This window comes from Papio anubis, chromosome 14 (genome assembly GCF_008728515.1).
Source record: "Papio anubis isolate 15944 chromosome 14, Panubis1.0, whole genome shotgun sequence".
In the NCBI taxonomy this organism is placed as follows: Eukaryota; Metazoa; Chordata; class Mammalia; order Primates; family Cercopithecidae; genus Papio; species Papio anubis.
The window spans coordinates 64,799,375-64,813,733 of NC_044989.1; the positions used below are offsets into that span (position 1 = coordinate 64,799,375).

Genomic DNA, 14,359 nt, shown 5'->3' on the forward strand with positions numbered 1-14,359 from the left:
CAATGATAAAAGGGAGTCTAGGAGTTGAAAGCAGAGCTAGGATTTTAGTTCAACACAAAGGTTGAAGGCTCATCTAATCCAACCTCCCATCCCGTTTAGAAACCCCTGACTGTTGTCACACCTCTGCCTGGCCTCGGTTAAGAACCGGAAGCCCACTACCCCCACCAATCTTAAATGGTTCCAACTATGGTCAACCTTCGCTTGTTTTGATCTCAAATCCACTTTCCTATAACTTTCATTCAAAAGTCCTTTTATCTTTAGGCCTCCCATGCCATTTCTCAACTCCCTCAACCCACTCAAAATAAATTCTGGAACCCGGAAAGCTTACTCTGCCACAGTATGTTGATGAGCGGCTTAGACTCTTATGAAACTCAGTCATGAGATTGACTCTGCCCTGACTTTTGAACATCACAGCTTCAGATCTGGCAGGGGTCAGAGGAACTAAGGAACTCAGTGCTTTGTTGTATGAAATCATTTTGAAGACTAGAACAAAATCAGAGAGGAAAATGAAACAAGTATTTTAAATCAGAGCTTTTGCCAGCATAGTGGCATATGTTGATGGGAGAATCTGAATGTTTTCTGAATAAGTTTTTGTAGCACACTGACATTTATGATTAGTTTATAATGATAATGTATGACTTTCATAATATTAGACATGGATCTCAGTGAGGGCCAGTGTGGGGAAGGGGAAACCAGATACTCAACATCTTCAAAACTGGCTAGCAATTGAGTGCACATATCACAGGGGAATGACCCTACTCAGCTACTAAAGACACTGTGGGTCCATGGCGAATGATGTTTGAGTTCAGCCCTGCCAAACTCAGAGATCAACCTTGACATCACTTTGATCTTTTCCACATTTCTGCTCCTATTTGCCATCAAATCCAGAGACCTGGAGGAAAAGTAAGAAGAAAGAACTTTCAGTGGTTTGAGATAAGCTCCTCTTCACATCCCTGAGCTCAGGGCAGGCAAAGCCTGGTAAATGCGGCACACAAAGCCCAGGCTGCCTGCCCTTGGAAGCACATACACTGCAATACTGTATGTCTCCATGGTCCCTACGGTCAAGGATAGGAGGTCCACGTTTAACTGCTGTTATTTAATCATAACAGACTGTGTGGCATTTTTCAGATAATGGAGCTAAGGCTTAGAGAGATTAATGTCACCCAAAGTCACACAGAGCTGAGGGCTGGGCTTTAAACTCAGGCCTGCTCATGTCCACATGGGGAGGACCAGAACTCCCAAGGAAGCCCTTGGGTGGAGTGTGTCTGGCCCACAGCATGAGAGAAGGGGCAGTGCCACCTTTGGCTTCTTGGGCAGGGCAACTGTTCTCTTCAGGATTCGATTTCTTATCACATGCAGAGAATTCCTTAGTTTTCTGGGTCTATTTGTAAATTACTCAGAAAAACCTGTCTGGGTGTCCATTCTGCTGTCAGGACAATGGGGAGTGGGAAGCCAGCAGGTGAGTGGGGTGCCAGTGATTTCCTGTCATGGGGGGCTGGACTGGGTTCTGACGCCACTCTCCTATCACTTCCCCTGCCTTCTTTCCCTGTCTCCCCATGCCTCTTCCCGCACACTCAGTCCATAGGATCGGGGAGACCCCACATTGGTCCTGGCATCCCCACACTTCAATTCTCTCTTGGCAAGTGTCAAATAGAGACCCTGCCTTCCAGATACCTAACTTGGGGGCTTGGCTTAGTCTATGAGCCAAAAAGAGGAGAGAAGGTCTATCAGGAGTCCTTCATAATCTCCAGACTAAAGGAGAGTGTCACTGTGGGAGAACGAATGTCCTCAGGTGGTCTCTCTTCAGGCCTTTGCCTAGAGTGAGCCAGTTATGTGGCATCAGGAGTGGCCTCAGCATGGCTAGGGTGGTCCTGCCCTCTGAGAATGAAGGGGCTAGAATAAAATGGGCGAATTAGTTTACTTCTCGTTATTCGCCCCAGCCAGAGAAAGCTTTGTAAAAGATGGCTCTAATTTGATTAGAGTTAGAGTTAATAATCTCTTTGCCTCATCTGCAGAATCCTAGCCCTTCATGCTTGCCCCACTCACCCCTCCTCTTCTTTAGTCTCTTCACCACCCTGTCTCCACCCATGCTTTGCCCTCACTGTACCTCCTCTTCATCCTCAAACACCCCGTGCACTTTGACACCATTGAGACTTTGTTATTCCTTCTACCTGAAGTAGCCCTCCCTCAATCCTCTCCTCACCATCTACACCCAGCTCAGGTGTCACCTTCTTGCTGTAGCTTGCCATATGTCAGGCAAAATTAATTACCCCTCATGCAAATTCCCATAGCACTTTGAATGTGTCTCTATATCAGTCATCACAAGAGCTATTTGTTCATACGTCTGTCTCACTGGTTGGACGATGCACTCTTTGGAGGGGAGTGATTACTTCATATTCCTGTATATTCCTGGGCCCTAGAACATGGAAGCGGATGCGTGAATGTTGTTAGGAAGTGGATGCAACAGTGAAGATATTCTTCAAGGGGGTCCTGGGCAGCTCCCTGGGGTCAAGTACAAAAGACAGGCTCCTAAGTGACAGGACCTCTTCTCCCTCCCTTACCAAATTGTCTAGTGGGTCACAGCTTGGGTCCACCAGCTCTGGTGCAAAAGGTCATTCACCAAAGGCAGAGTTAGGTTTGGGAGCTCAAAGGTTTTTTTGAAGGACATCAAGGTTACTTTTTAAACCTATGATGATGGTTCCCCACAAGAGAGGTGGAGACAGAGAGGTGGGGTTCACAATTTTGAGCTGGGTAACTTAGAGCAAATTGCTTAATCTCTCTGAGGTACAATATCCTCATCTATACAAATGGAGAAATACTACATACCTCCTGTTGCCGTGGAGATTAAAAACTACTCTTTATTGAATTCATTGTACAGCTACAGGCTCTACAAATATCACCCAGTGAGAAAGGGACAGAGACAGAATCAGAAGTTGTACCACGATTCAATATGAAAAGGACATTGGAAACTGCAAACATGTACAGAAATATTAGCTATAGCTTTTTCTCTTTCTTTCTTTCCTTCCTTCCTCCCCTTTCCCTTCCCCTTCCCTCCTTCCCTCCCTCCCTCCCTCCCTCTCTCCCTCCCTCCCTCCCTCCCTCTCTCTCTCTCTTTCTCCCTCCCTCCCTCCCTCTCTCTCTCTCTCTCTTTCTTTCTCTCTTTCTTTCTTTCTTTCTTTCTTTCTTTCTTTCTTTCTTTCTTTCTCTCTTTCTTTCTCTCTTTCTTTCTTTCTTGAAATGGAATCTCACTCTGTTGCCCAGGCTGAAGTACAATGGTACAATCTCGGCTCACCACAGCCTCCACTTCCTGGGTTCAAGTGATTCTCCTGCCTCAGCCTCCCAAGTAGCTGGGATTACAGGCATGCACCAACATGCCTGGCTAATTTTTTTATTTTTTTATTTTTAGTAGAGATGGAGTTTCGCCATGTTGGCCAGGCTGGTCTCGAACTCCTAACCTCAGATGATCCACCCGCCTCCCAAAGTGCTGGGATTACAGAGCTATAACTATTTATTGAAAGTATTTAGGTCTCAAAATATTTGTCCTGTTGGGAACGGAAACTAGCAAAAGAAAGACATTTTTTTCTGGGCCACCGTGAGTAGCTGTTGCAGGAAGTGCAAAGGCGAAGGGGTGGTAGGAACAGCTAGTTGTCTACCGACAAATTGTGCCTCACCTTCCATAGGCTTAATGGTTTCTGAGACATGGCAGCCCAGCCAGGGATTACACTTCCTGGCTCCCCTTGCATGTAGGTGGGGCTGTGTCATACGTCCTCCTGTGGAATGTGATCAGAAGAGACAGGTGTCACTTGCAGGTCAAGACGGTTAAGAAGAGGGTGTGAACTGCCAAAAGACAGAAGCAACTCAGGTGTCCATCACGGATGAATAACTAAACAAAGTGTGGTGTATACTGCAATGGAAGGAAATTCTGACACCTTTTACAACATGGATAAACCTTGAAGACATTACACTAAATGAAATAAGCCAGTCACGAAAGGACAAATATTATATAATTCCACTTATATGAGGTACCTAGGACAGTCAAATTCATAGAAACAGACAGTAGAATGGTGGTTTCCAGGAGCTGACGGAAGGAGGGAAACGGGGATTTCATGTTGTTTAATGAGTACTGAGTTTCAGTTTGGAAAGAGGAAAGAGTTCTGGAGATGGATGGTGGTGATAGTTACAAAACAATCTCAATGTACTTAATGCCACTGAACCGTACACTAAAAATGGTTAAAACAGGACATTTTGTGCTATGTATGTTTTACAATAGTTGAAGAAGAAAGAAGAGGAGGAGGAAGAGGAGGAGGAGGAAGAGGAGGAGGAGGAGGAAGAGGAGCTATGACTTCTCCATATCTGCCAGTTGGAGGCAAAGAACTTTTAGGTCATAGATGAAAGAACCACACAAGGGAAATAGCCTGTGCCCCTTAATCACCACGTAACAAAGGACCCTCACTGACTAGGAATCTGACATTGGACTCTTATTTGAGTGATAAACAGACTTCCAATGTGTGAAGTCATTGAGATTGGGGTTCAATCTGTTGCAGCAGCTAATAGAACCCTAACACAACCTGCAGCTGATATTCACAGCTGATGTGGCAGAATGGCCACTGATGCAGCAGGGTCCCCTGGTAAAGAGATAGGGGATAGTTTCAGAAATGGTCATGGTTTGAGACAGAGAAGACATTTCTGCTGAGGGCCCATCTTCAAGTTGAGCAGTTCTCAAAAACTAAGTCACAACCGCTTGTCTGCAAGGTGGCTTCCAAGGACTTTGTTTGTAAGGAAACTCGGAGGAGCTTATCTCCTTGAAAGACATGTCACCCATTCTGGGTTAGAAACTGGGTGTGGGCTTGGGGTGTGGAAGGCAGGGGAAGGAGACTGTGGTCCTCAGTCTGTGAGGGGTAGGCATGAGATCAGTCCCTACATGCTCTGATAGGCAGATCATGCCCTGGCTAAGTGGCTCTGCAGTTCCATTTGAGTGGCAGCTCCTTAGCTGAGCATAGCATCGAAAGAAGGCAGGGATTGTCGTGTCTTGTGCTGAAAGGATGATTGTCAGTAGGATATATACCACGGCCACTAGCTGTGACCGGAGCTAGCCACAAACTCCACGATCAGCAGCAAAGGAAGTCCCAGCATCAGGAGTGCAGAGGAGGTAAGAGTGACCAGGACAAGCTCTGGGGCTCAAATGGGTCTGTGGAATTTCAGCTGCAGCTACAGTGTGTGGAAGGCCTTTCCTGGCTGTCCAGGCCCCAGTCCCTCTGCCTCTGGTGGTGGTCTGGGACCCCTGGGCATGGCAGGGGCTGAGGAGCCCTACAGCCTCCAGGCATGCATCTGAGGTGGCTCCAGTGGCTCAGGAGACAAGGACTGACTTTTGGCTTTCTCATAAGCATCCTGGTAACCTGGACTTCTTGGACTCATCACAGGGAAATGACCCTGGGAAAGAGAGAAGGCCATTCTTGCTAGAGGGGAGATGAGGCTAGAGCCAAACTCACAGAGCACATAAAAGAGATGTAGCCTCATTTCATTCCTCAATTTTGCAAAGAATTTACTGTTTTAATGAATTAGAGCAATTCAGGGTCACCCTATAATAACCATACTCTTACTTACATGTATTCTTTCTTTCCTCCTAAGCTGGAGAGGAAGAGGTGAAGTTAGGGTTTGGGAGCTGGGGATTGCAAACAAATTTGACTGTTGTGTCAAAATCTGGCAATGTACATAGGGCTGAGTCATGTAGGTAAAAGTCATGTGAGTTACATTAAAATACAAGTTGAAAATGATTGGTTTTATAATTTTTTATCAGAGATGTAATGTTTATTAAATGTATGAATGCTTCCCTGTTCCCTATTATAGTGTAAGATCTCCAGAATTCTCCCACAGTGGCCATTAACACTGCTGTGGGTTATTACCTCTCTTTAGCTTGTCCCTGGCATTCACCCTGTAATGTGACACCAGGTTCTGAGGCCTCCAGAGATGACAGACTGCAGAACATTCAAAGAAAAAGTAAAACAGAGACTCTGCCTCTCTCTGCATCCTGTCTCTTGGAGTTTCCTGGAGTCAGTCCTCCATCTTCCTACGAGGTGGTGTCTATTTCTTTCTCTTACTCGGGATTAATGTTTGCGTTTTCCTTCACCAAGGCCCCAAGGGGAGGCATAGCACCCTGCCCAGGGTCTGAGCCCTATTTACAGAAAGGTGTTTTTGCTGCCCTGACATTTTTCACAGTCTCTTATGCATCCTCAGCCTGGGCCTTGTACAAACACTAGCTGATAAACATCTGATGACAGTCTTTGAAATGGTCCAAGGCCACCTGGGTCCTGCTACCACTTCCTGGGTTTGGTCCCAGGGCTAGGACTGAGCAACAGCCCCTTCCAGCCACCTGACCTGGGCAGGGCCCTACTAGGAAGGGGAGGTCTGGCCCTGGCCATTGAAAGCTGACTCAGGGCAGCTAAGCCAGAATTCCAGCTCCCACAGCATGAGGAGTCCTCTCCTCTCCCCTCTGCTCTCTTGCCAGGATGACACACCCCTGTCTCCTGCTGTCAGTGCTCACCTGCATGGGAAGCACTCGCTGGGTCACGGGACTATTTTCCCATTTCCTTCAGCACCAGTGGCTGTGGTGACTTGAGGTCATTTAGAGACCTGCCAGCTCAGTCTACTCTGTCCTTCTTGCCCTCTTGCTGCCTCTGGGAAGGGCCGAGCTATTCCTGACACCTGGAGTAGGACAACAGCATGAGGAAGCTATGCAGGGCTGAATATAAGCAAGCTGGGCTCCTCGTGAATGACAAAATGCAAGCTCATGAACTCCAACCTCAGGTCTATGTGCCTGGAAAGGCCACTGCCCCCAGGATGTCTCCATATTCTCCAGCTGGGGGTGGGGAGGCTTATGTTCTCACCTCTGGCTCCTAGTTTCTGCTTCCACTGGGTTCTTTCAGTATGAGTCACTTTGCCATCCCGTGTACACTGTCCTGGGTCTGCACTCAGAGATGTGGAACTCAGACCCTTGCCTTGATTTCCACAGAAACCAAACCAAACAACCATCTAAGACTTCTGTGCAGGCAGCAGACTCTGTCAAGGGCTGCTCAGCCAAGAGGATTTACACTGCAGCAGAGCAAACAACTTCGAGTGGGGTTTTTGATCTTTAATGATCCTCTTTGAGGCCACTCCCAGCTCTAGAGATTTCCCAGGGATCAGATCATCCCACGCTGCTAACAAAGCTCATGTTTTTCCACAGGTTCATGAACGGCCTATACTGGAGCCACTACTGGGGGACTCGGGGGTCTGCTGCGTGTGTGTGTGTGTGTGTGTGTGTGTGTGTGTGTGTGTGTGTGTGTAAGAGAAGGAGGTGGTGGGTTGCATTTGGTGGCTTATTTCCGCTTTGTTTTGTTGGGAGACTTGCTTGTAAATGAACCTTTACATTTGGAGGCAGGTGTCCTGCTCCTTGCGGTGCCCACTCACTAGGGTAACCTCTTAGACCCCATCCACAAAATCCAAAGAGTTGAAAAGAACACAAATGCTGTCCAGCTCAGGAGTCTTCAAGCATTTTGCCTGCATTGCATGTCCCCGAAAATAATGTTGAAACATTGTATATCCCCCTTGACAGTTTTTTTTCCTCCTCCACTCTGAAGCGATCCCTTAAAATTTTTGTGTTGGTATTTTAAATTTTTAATCTTGAGTTTAAATAGCTGAAAAATGTTACATTTTACTGTAAATTTGAAATATTTTAACATTTTAACAGTTAAACATTTTGGAATAACTATAAGCCGCTATTTAAATGTATCAAAATAGAATTGGAATGTTTTAGCAATTTAATATCCTCCATTTAAAAAAAAAAATCATGAACAAGCTCTTCAACGGTCAGAAATTTTACATTATTCCTTTTTTCTCCTCGAGTTTGTATTTCCACTCCTCTTTCCCTAAAGAACTTTATCCTGATATAATACACATTTATAATTAAAGTCTTTTATTAATTGCCTTATCATTTCTCTTAAAATGTATACAAATTCAATTTTTTTTCCTTTTCTGTGACCATAAAGCTATGTTGTCCAATACTGATATTATGGAACACTCGTTAGTTTCTCCTTCACCTTTGTCAAAATAATTGGATAGCGTTATATTTGTAAAAGGATTAATAATCTAATTATTAGCATAATTCACTCTTTCAGCTAAAATCAATACTTTAATATTGTCTCTTTGGACTCTACACCAGCAATGCATGAGAGTTCCTATAGCAGCAAAGACGATCCACCCTTCTCGGGGAGGCTTTTGTAGAAGGTGGCTTTAAAAAACATTCATTTTCCCCATTTCCTCCTCCCTAATATGGGTTTTCCATCTGGGCTTCCAAGGTATCCCAGATTCATAACCTACTTCCTGAGATGTGGGGCTTCCTTTGGCTCTGGCCGGGGGGCTAAGGTGAGAGAGGTTCTAAAGTCAAAGCAGTTGTGAAATGCCACAAATCCACTGGGGACAGCTATGAGTTGAGGTTCTGGAAAGGAGAATGAGTCATTGCAGTTATTGTTAGTCTGTGTATCCACTTCAGTCTCATTTGGAAAATGTGTAATGACTTGCCCTTGCTCAATAAGGCCCCTTGCATTACCAACCATGATTCTTGGGCTCTCAGTGCAATTCACACAAGGCCAAAAGAGCTTTTCCAAACAAGGCTTCACTGGAGCTTATGCCTGGACATAAGAGAGGCTGCATGAGAGAGAGAGAGAGAGAGAGAGTGAGAGAGGAAGAGAGAGAGACAGAGAGAGAATTCCCTCACTTACTCCCCCAAAAGAGCCTTGCTTTTTTATTAGGCAAAGCGCAGGAACTGACATGGGGCATGAGGTATACAGGGGTGGGCTGGGCAAAGCACCTGAGGGTAGGGGATGCGGGTCAGCATATCTGGTTGCCATGGTTATCTTGAGTAATGGACCACCTGATGCTCTGGTAGGTGGCAACAAGGCGGTAACTCAATTGTCAGCATTCCTTCCCTAAGTGGGACCCTCCACAACCTCGTTATCGCCAAAGGCCAGTGCCTGAAATTTGTAAAGTAAAAGGCATGGTTGCACATTATGGTATCAGTGAGGCAGTAGTGTGGGTTTTGTGATCACTAAGAATGCTCCAGCAGGGCAGAGCTGAAGCCAAGCCACCATCTCCACTGTCTCATTTGGTCCTCCCTTAGAGTTCACCTGCCTGATCAGCCAGAGCAGATTTCCCGCACATCTAGGTCCTTCACACCCTCTAGCCTACAAAGCACAAAGAGGCCCCTATTGGCCCTCTGGCTCTAATGGGCTGAGAAGGAGCTTAGCAGGAGAAAAAGTGAGTTTCCCAGACCCATCCTAGGAGAGAGTCTAGAAGGCTTGTTTCTCCTCAGAAACACAAATGGTAGAGATGATTTTTCCATCTCATTATTCCAAAGAATTCTCAGGCAGTGACCATGAATAACTTATAATTCTCCTTCTTTAAAAACAAACACACATACCCCTGGGAATAACTGCGCCCACAGGAAGTAGGCTGGCCCAAGTGCACACAGCCAGGAAGAGTAAGAACCCTCCACGTTTACTTCAGAGCAAGGTTTTTAGCATGGAAAATGTTGTTAGGTTGTGTCTACTCCTTCCAGTGCCCTCTTCCCTCCTCCCTCCCCACAAATCCCCCACTTCCGTCACATGTTGGCAGGAACTTGCTGTTCCTTGGCCAGCCAGGAGGCCTGCCAGAGCCCTTCCATTTTCCGGAGGGCTTCTCTTCTATTTCTAAACAGAGTTGTTTAAAACCGGATGCTACACAGAGCCAAGTTCCTCACCCTTCAGACCCCCTCCCTGACCCTTGACCCTGTGAAGCAGTCCCCTCCTCCCTTTATTGTTCTTGACTCTGGGCCTGTCCCTGTAACCAAAGACAATGAGTTGGGGGCAGGGGCTGGCACAGGCTGCAGGCCAAGGGGGAAAGCTGCCAGAGGAAATTTCACAAGGTAAAGAGGCTCCCAAAAGAGCCACGTCGTCCCTCGGCCCCTCCCATTTCCCTCTCCCCCTGCCTTGCTGTCCTGGAGGGCAGAAGAATGAGACCAGTCCATCGAGGAAGTCCCTCACTTGAGCAGGGCCAGACTTAGGCCATCACAGAACACAGGGAGAGGGTTCTAGTTGGAAAAACAACCAAAGGAATGTCTATGCCCTTCATTCATTTAGTTGTAATAGATGGCTCTTTTAACAGGTGTCCATTCATTCATACTTTCACTCATTCATTTTCTATTCAACAAGGTGAGGTAGGCGGTGGCACTCAACTCCAGAGGCATGGCTTGGACACTTGGACACGGGACCAGATTGAGGACTAGCTAAAACAGGGCCCCAGAGAAAGCCGCTTTCAATCAGACACGCCCACCAGTGTGCCATGTCAATTCATCGTTGCCATGGCAACATGTGGGCATTACCACCCTTTTCCATGGCAATGACCCAATGACCCAAAAGTTACTACCCCTTGCCTAGAAATTGCTGCATAAACTAATCCTTAATCCGCATGCAATTAAAGTGCGTGTAAATATGACTGCAAAATGGTCCTGAGCTGCTACTCTCTCCCTACACAGTAGCCCTGCTCTACAGGAGCAGTCATGGAACTGTAACACCACTTGAACCCAGGAGGCGGAGGTTGCAGTGAGCTGAGATCGTGCCACTGCACTCCAGGCTGGGCAACAGAGCGAGACTCCATCTCAAATAATAATAATAATAAAATAATAGTAATAATAATAATAAAGCTGTTTTCTTCTACCTCAAGCTTGCCCTTGAATTCTTTCCTGGGCAAAGCCAAGAACCCAATGAGCGAAGCTCCACTTTGGAGCTTGCCTGCCCTGCGTCAGAGGCATCTACTCTGTACCTGCTATTGTTCCTCACAGCCATTGGGCTATGACAGTAGATAAAACAGGCCAAAATACCTGCCCTCCTGGGTCTTGTACTGGTGGATGTTAGAAATTTCATACAAGGGAAGAAGGAATAGGAAGTCCTTGGAAATATGACAATGAAGAGAGTAGTCAATGACAATAGCCGTTGACCCTGTTGCAATCTTAATGGGATATACAGAGTCACCAGGCCCGAAGTCAGATCTGGCAATCAGGAAGACCAGAAAACCAGCCAAGAGTCTAATGGCTAATAGGAGTAGCAAATCAGAAACATGGCTTTGGATTTCCTGCTGCAACAGATGTGTAGAGGGGAAGCAGGTGGGCTCTGCTCAGGTCTGGGAGGCAGGGCATTCTGGGGGTTTCCCTCAGGCTGGCCTCCATGCCTGCTGCCACTGTCTTAGCTGCACCATAATAACCACACATCATCCACAGCAACAGGGGAGGACCCCAAAACAAACAACCATGGCCTTCCTCAAGAGCTGTGGTGATGTCCAAGTGGTTACAAAAAAATTCCATTTTCCTCAGTGAACTAGTCCTCATGTGTGGGGGAGGCTTTGTCGCTGGTCCTGATTATTGCTTCTTGGGCAATACCTCCAACATTTTGCTTTCAGTTTCTCTGCTTCCAGTGTATCTGTCCCATGCTAGCCATCTATTATTCATTCAACAAACATACACTGGGTAGCAACCGTGCATCAGGCCCTGCACAGGGTGCTGAAAATGTCCTTCTGGAGGAGAGACACAAGTGGTGCCTTGAGGGCTGTCATGGGAGAGGTAGGCATGCCATGAACAGCACACACCTGGGCTGAGCTCTCGTGGAGGGATAGTGAGCCAGGAGCTCTGGGGGCAGCCGGGAAGGAGGGCACTCCTGACTCAGCCTCAGGTCCTTGAGAATTCGTTTGGCATTGTTTGGTTGGTTGCACTGTGCTAGGCACCGCCATCTCAAGAAAGCTTAGCTTAGCTCAGAAGGGACAGAACGTTCATTTGAGATGAATGAATAGAACTTTCCAAGGCAGTCAACTATGGAGAGGAAGCGGGGGAGGCGTGCAGTCAGAGTGAGCAGCCTCTGTAGAGCTGAGAGCTGGGAAAGGGCAGGGTTCATGGGAGGGCCAGGGAGTGGTGCACATGATGGGAGCCTGAGGGTAGGGGTAGGGAGGTGGCTGATTGGAGGGAAGCTTGGTGTTGGAGGGTGGAGAGGACAGAGGGCATGGAGGCCATGCCAAGGAAAGTTTGGACTTTATCCTATAGTAAGCAAGAAGGAACTATGGAAGTCTTTTAAGGCTGGGCATGATATGATCAGATCTGGGAGCTACAAACACATATATACACATATAGATAGCTATAAAAGAAATTCAAACATCTAAATAGTCTCTCTATATCTACTTTAAGTACACATGTATGTGTATATTTCACCCATACAAACCTAGATAATCAGTTATTGTGCTTTTCTTCCTCTATCGCCTCTCCCCTGGTCAGTCAGAGGCCTGTACATTGCCCAGGAGAATTATGATTCTCTTAGCAGAAATACAAAGGGAACACAGGCAACAAAAACAAAAATAGACAAATGGACTTAATTAAACTAAAAGGCTTCTGCACAGCAAAAGAAATCATTAACATACTGAAGAGACAATCTGTAGATGAGAGAAAATATTTGCAAGCTATTCATCTGACAGGGAACTAATATCTAGAATATGCAAGGAACTCAAATAACTCAATGGGAAAAAGAAAAAAAAATCCCATTAAAAAGTAGGCAAAGAACGTGAATAGACATTTCTCAAAAGGAGACATACGAGTAACCAACAGGTATATGAAAAAATGCTCACTATCACTAATCATCAGAAAAGTGCAAATCAAAACCACAATGAGATATCATCTTACCATAGAATGGCTATCATTAAAAAGACAACAAATAACAGATCTTGGCAAGGATGCAGAGAAAAGAGAACTCTTATACACTGTGGCGGCAATGTAAACTAGTACAGCCATTTTAAGAAACAGTAGGGAGACTTCTCAAAAAACTAAAAATAGAACTACCATTCAATCTAGCAATCCCATTACTGGGTATCTACCCAAAGGAAAAGAAATCAATTATCAAAGGAATACCTGCACTCCCATGTTTATTGCAGCACTATTCACAATAGCAATGATCTGGAATCAACCTAAGTGTTCATCAACAGATGAATGGATAAAGAAAATGTCTCATAGATATACAATGAAATACTATTTGGCCATGAAGAAAAGTGGGTTAAAGGGTACAAATGTGTAATAAGACAGAAGGAATAAATTCAATGCAAGATAACAGAGTAGAGTGACTATAGTTAACAAAAATGTACTCAGATGATGGACACAATAAATTCTCTGACTTGATCACTACACGTTAAATACATGTAATAAAGTTTGACATGTGCCCCATAAATTTGTATAAATAAAAAAATAAAAACAATAGTTAATATTCAGTTGGGTTTACCTCTTACTTCCAAATGATGCTCTTGAGAACCAAGAGGCAAATGTCTAGGGAAATAAAGAGGACTCAGAAGAGAAGAGTGGAAGAGGGATAGGCAGGTGACTTTCTCCCTGCCACAGGGATCACTCCTTCTCCTCCACTATGGGGGTGTGGATGGTGCAGATGGAGGCTGGAGATGGAGGTCTGGCCGTAGGGAGGATGGGTCTGCATGAGAGGCTGCCAGCACCGTGGGTGTTCGGTACCAGGGAACTGTGCAAAAAAAAAAAAAAAAAGCCCACATAGGCAGCCCACTTCTCATCTTTCCCACAAGCACATCTGACATCTGAGCAGATGCTGTTCACATCTCTATGGGATAAATCTGCCCATCAATAGCTGGCTGGGCACTACTGGTAGTCACATTGCAGAGGGAGGCCCACTGGGTCCTGAGACTGCTGAGTCCCATCCAAACTGCCTGGGTCCATAGTCCAGGACAACCCTTGTCCTCCTCCCCACAAAACAAGCAGAAGTCCCTGACATCCCACAGGAGGGGGAAAAGGAATGGTGGGGAAGAGGAAGCCATATATATACTGCATATCATTATATCTTTTGAGATGACTTTAAAAATCTACCTGCTATGGTCTGGCTGTATCACCACTCAGATCTCACTTTGAATTGTAATAATCCCCACATGTCAAGGGTGGGGCCAGGTGGAGATAATTGAATCATGGGGGCTGCTTCCCCCATACTGTTCTTGTGGTAGTGAATATGTCTCATGAGATCTGGTGGTTTTATAAATGAGAGTTCCCTTGCACAAGCTCTCTTGCCTGCTGCCATGTAAGACGTGCCTTTGCTCCTTATTTGCCTGCTGCCATGATTATGAGGCTTCCCCAGTCATGTGGAACTGTGAGCCAATTAAACCTATTTCCTTTATAAATTACCCAGTCTCGGGTATGTCTTTATTAGCAGCATGAGAACAGACTAATACACTACCCAATGTAAGATTTTTTTTTTATTTGAAGAGAAACCAAGTTTAAGGAGAAAATTAAGAAGGGGTAGTAAAAAGA

General features: G+C 45.7%; 1 long non-coding RNA gene across 1 annotated transcript in view; it reads right to left on the bottom strand.

Annotated features, from left to right (window-relative positions):
• Positions 1–602: 602 nt before the first annotated feature.
• LOC116270286 overlaps positions 603–14,359 on the bottom strand; it is a 60,265-nt gene continuing 46,508 nt past the window's right edge. Inside the window, exons 2-3 of the long non-coding RNA XR_004178281.1 lie at positions 3,672–3,770; positions 603–892 (exon numbers count right to left, since the gene is read on the bottom strand). This is a non-coding gene — a long non-coding RNA (uncharacterized LOC116270286). The remainder of the gene's footprint in view (positions 893–3,671; positions 3,771–14,359) is intronic.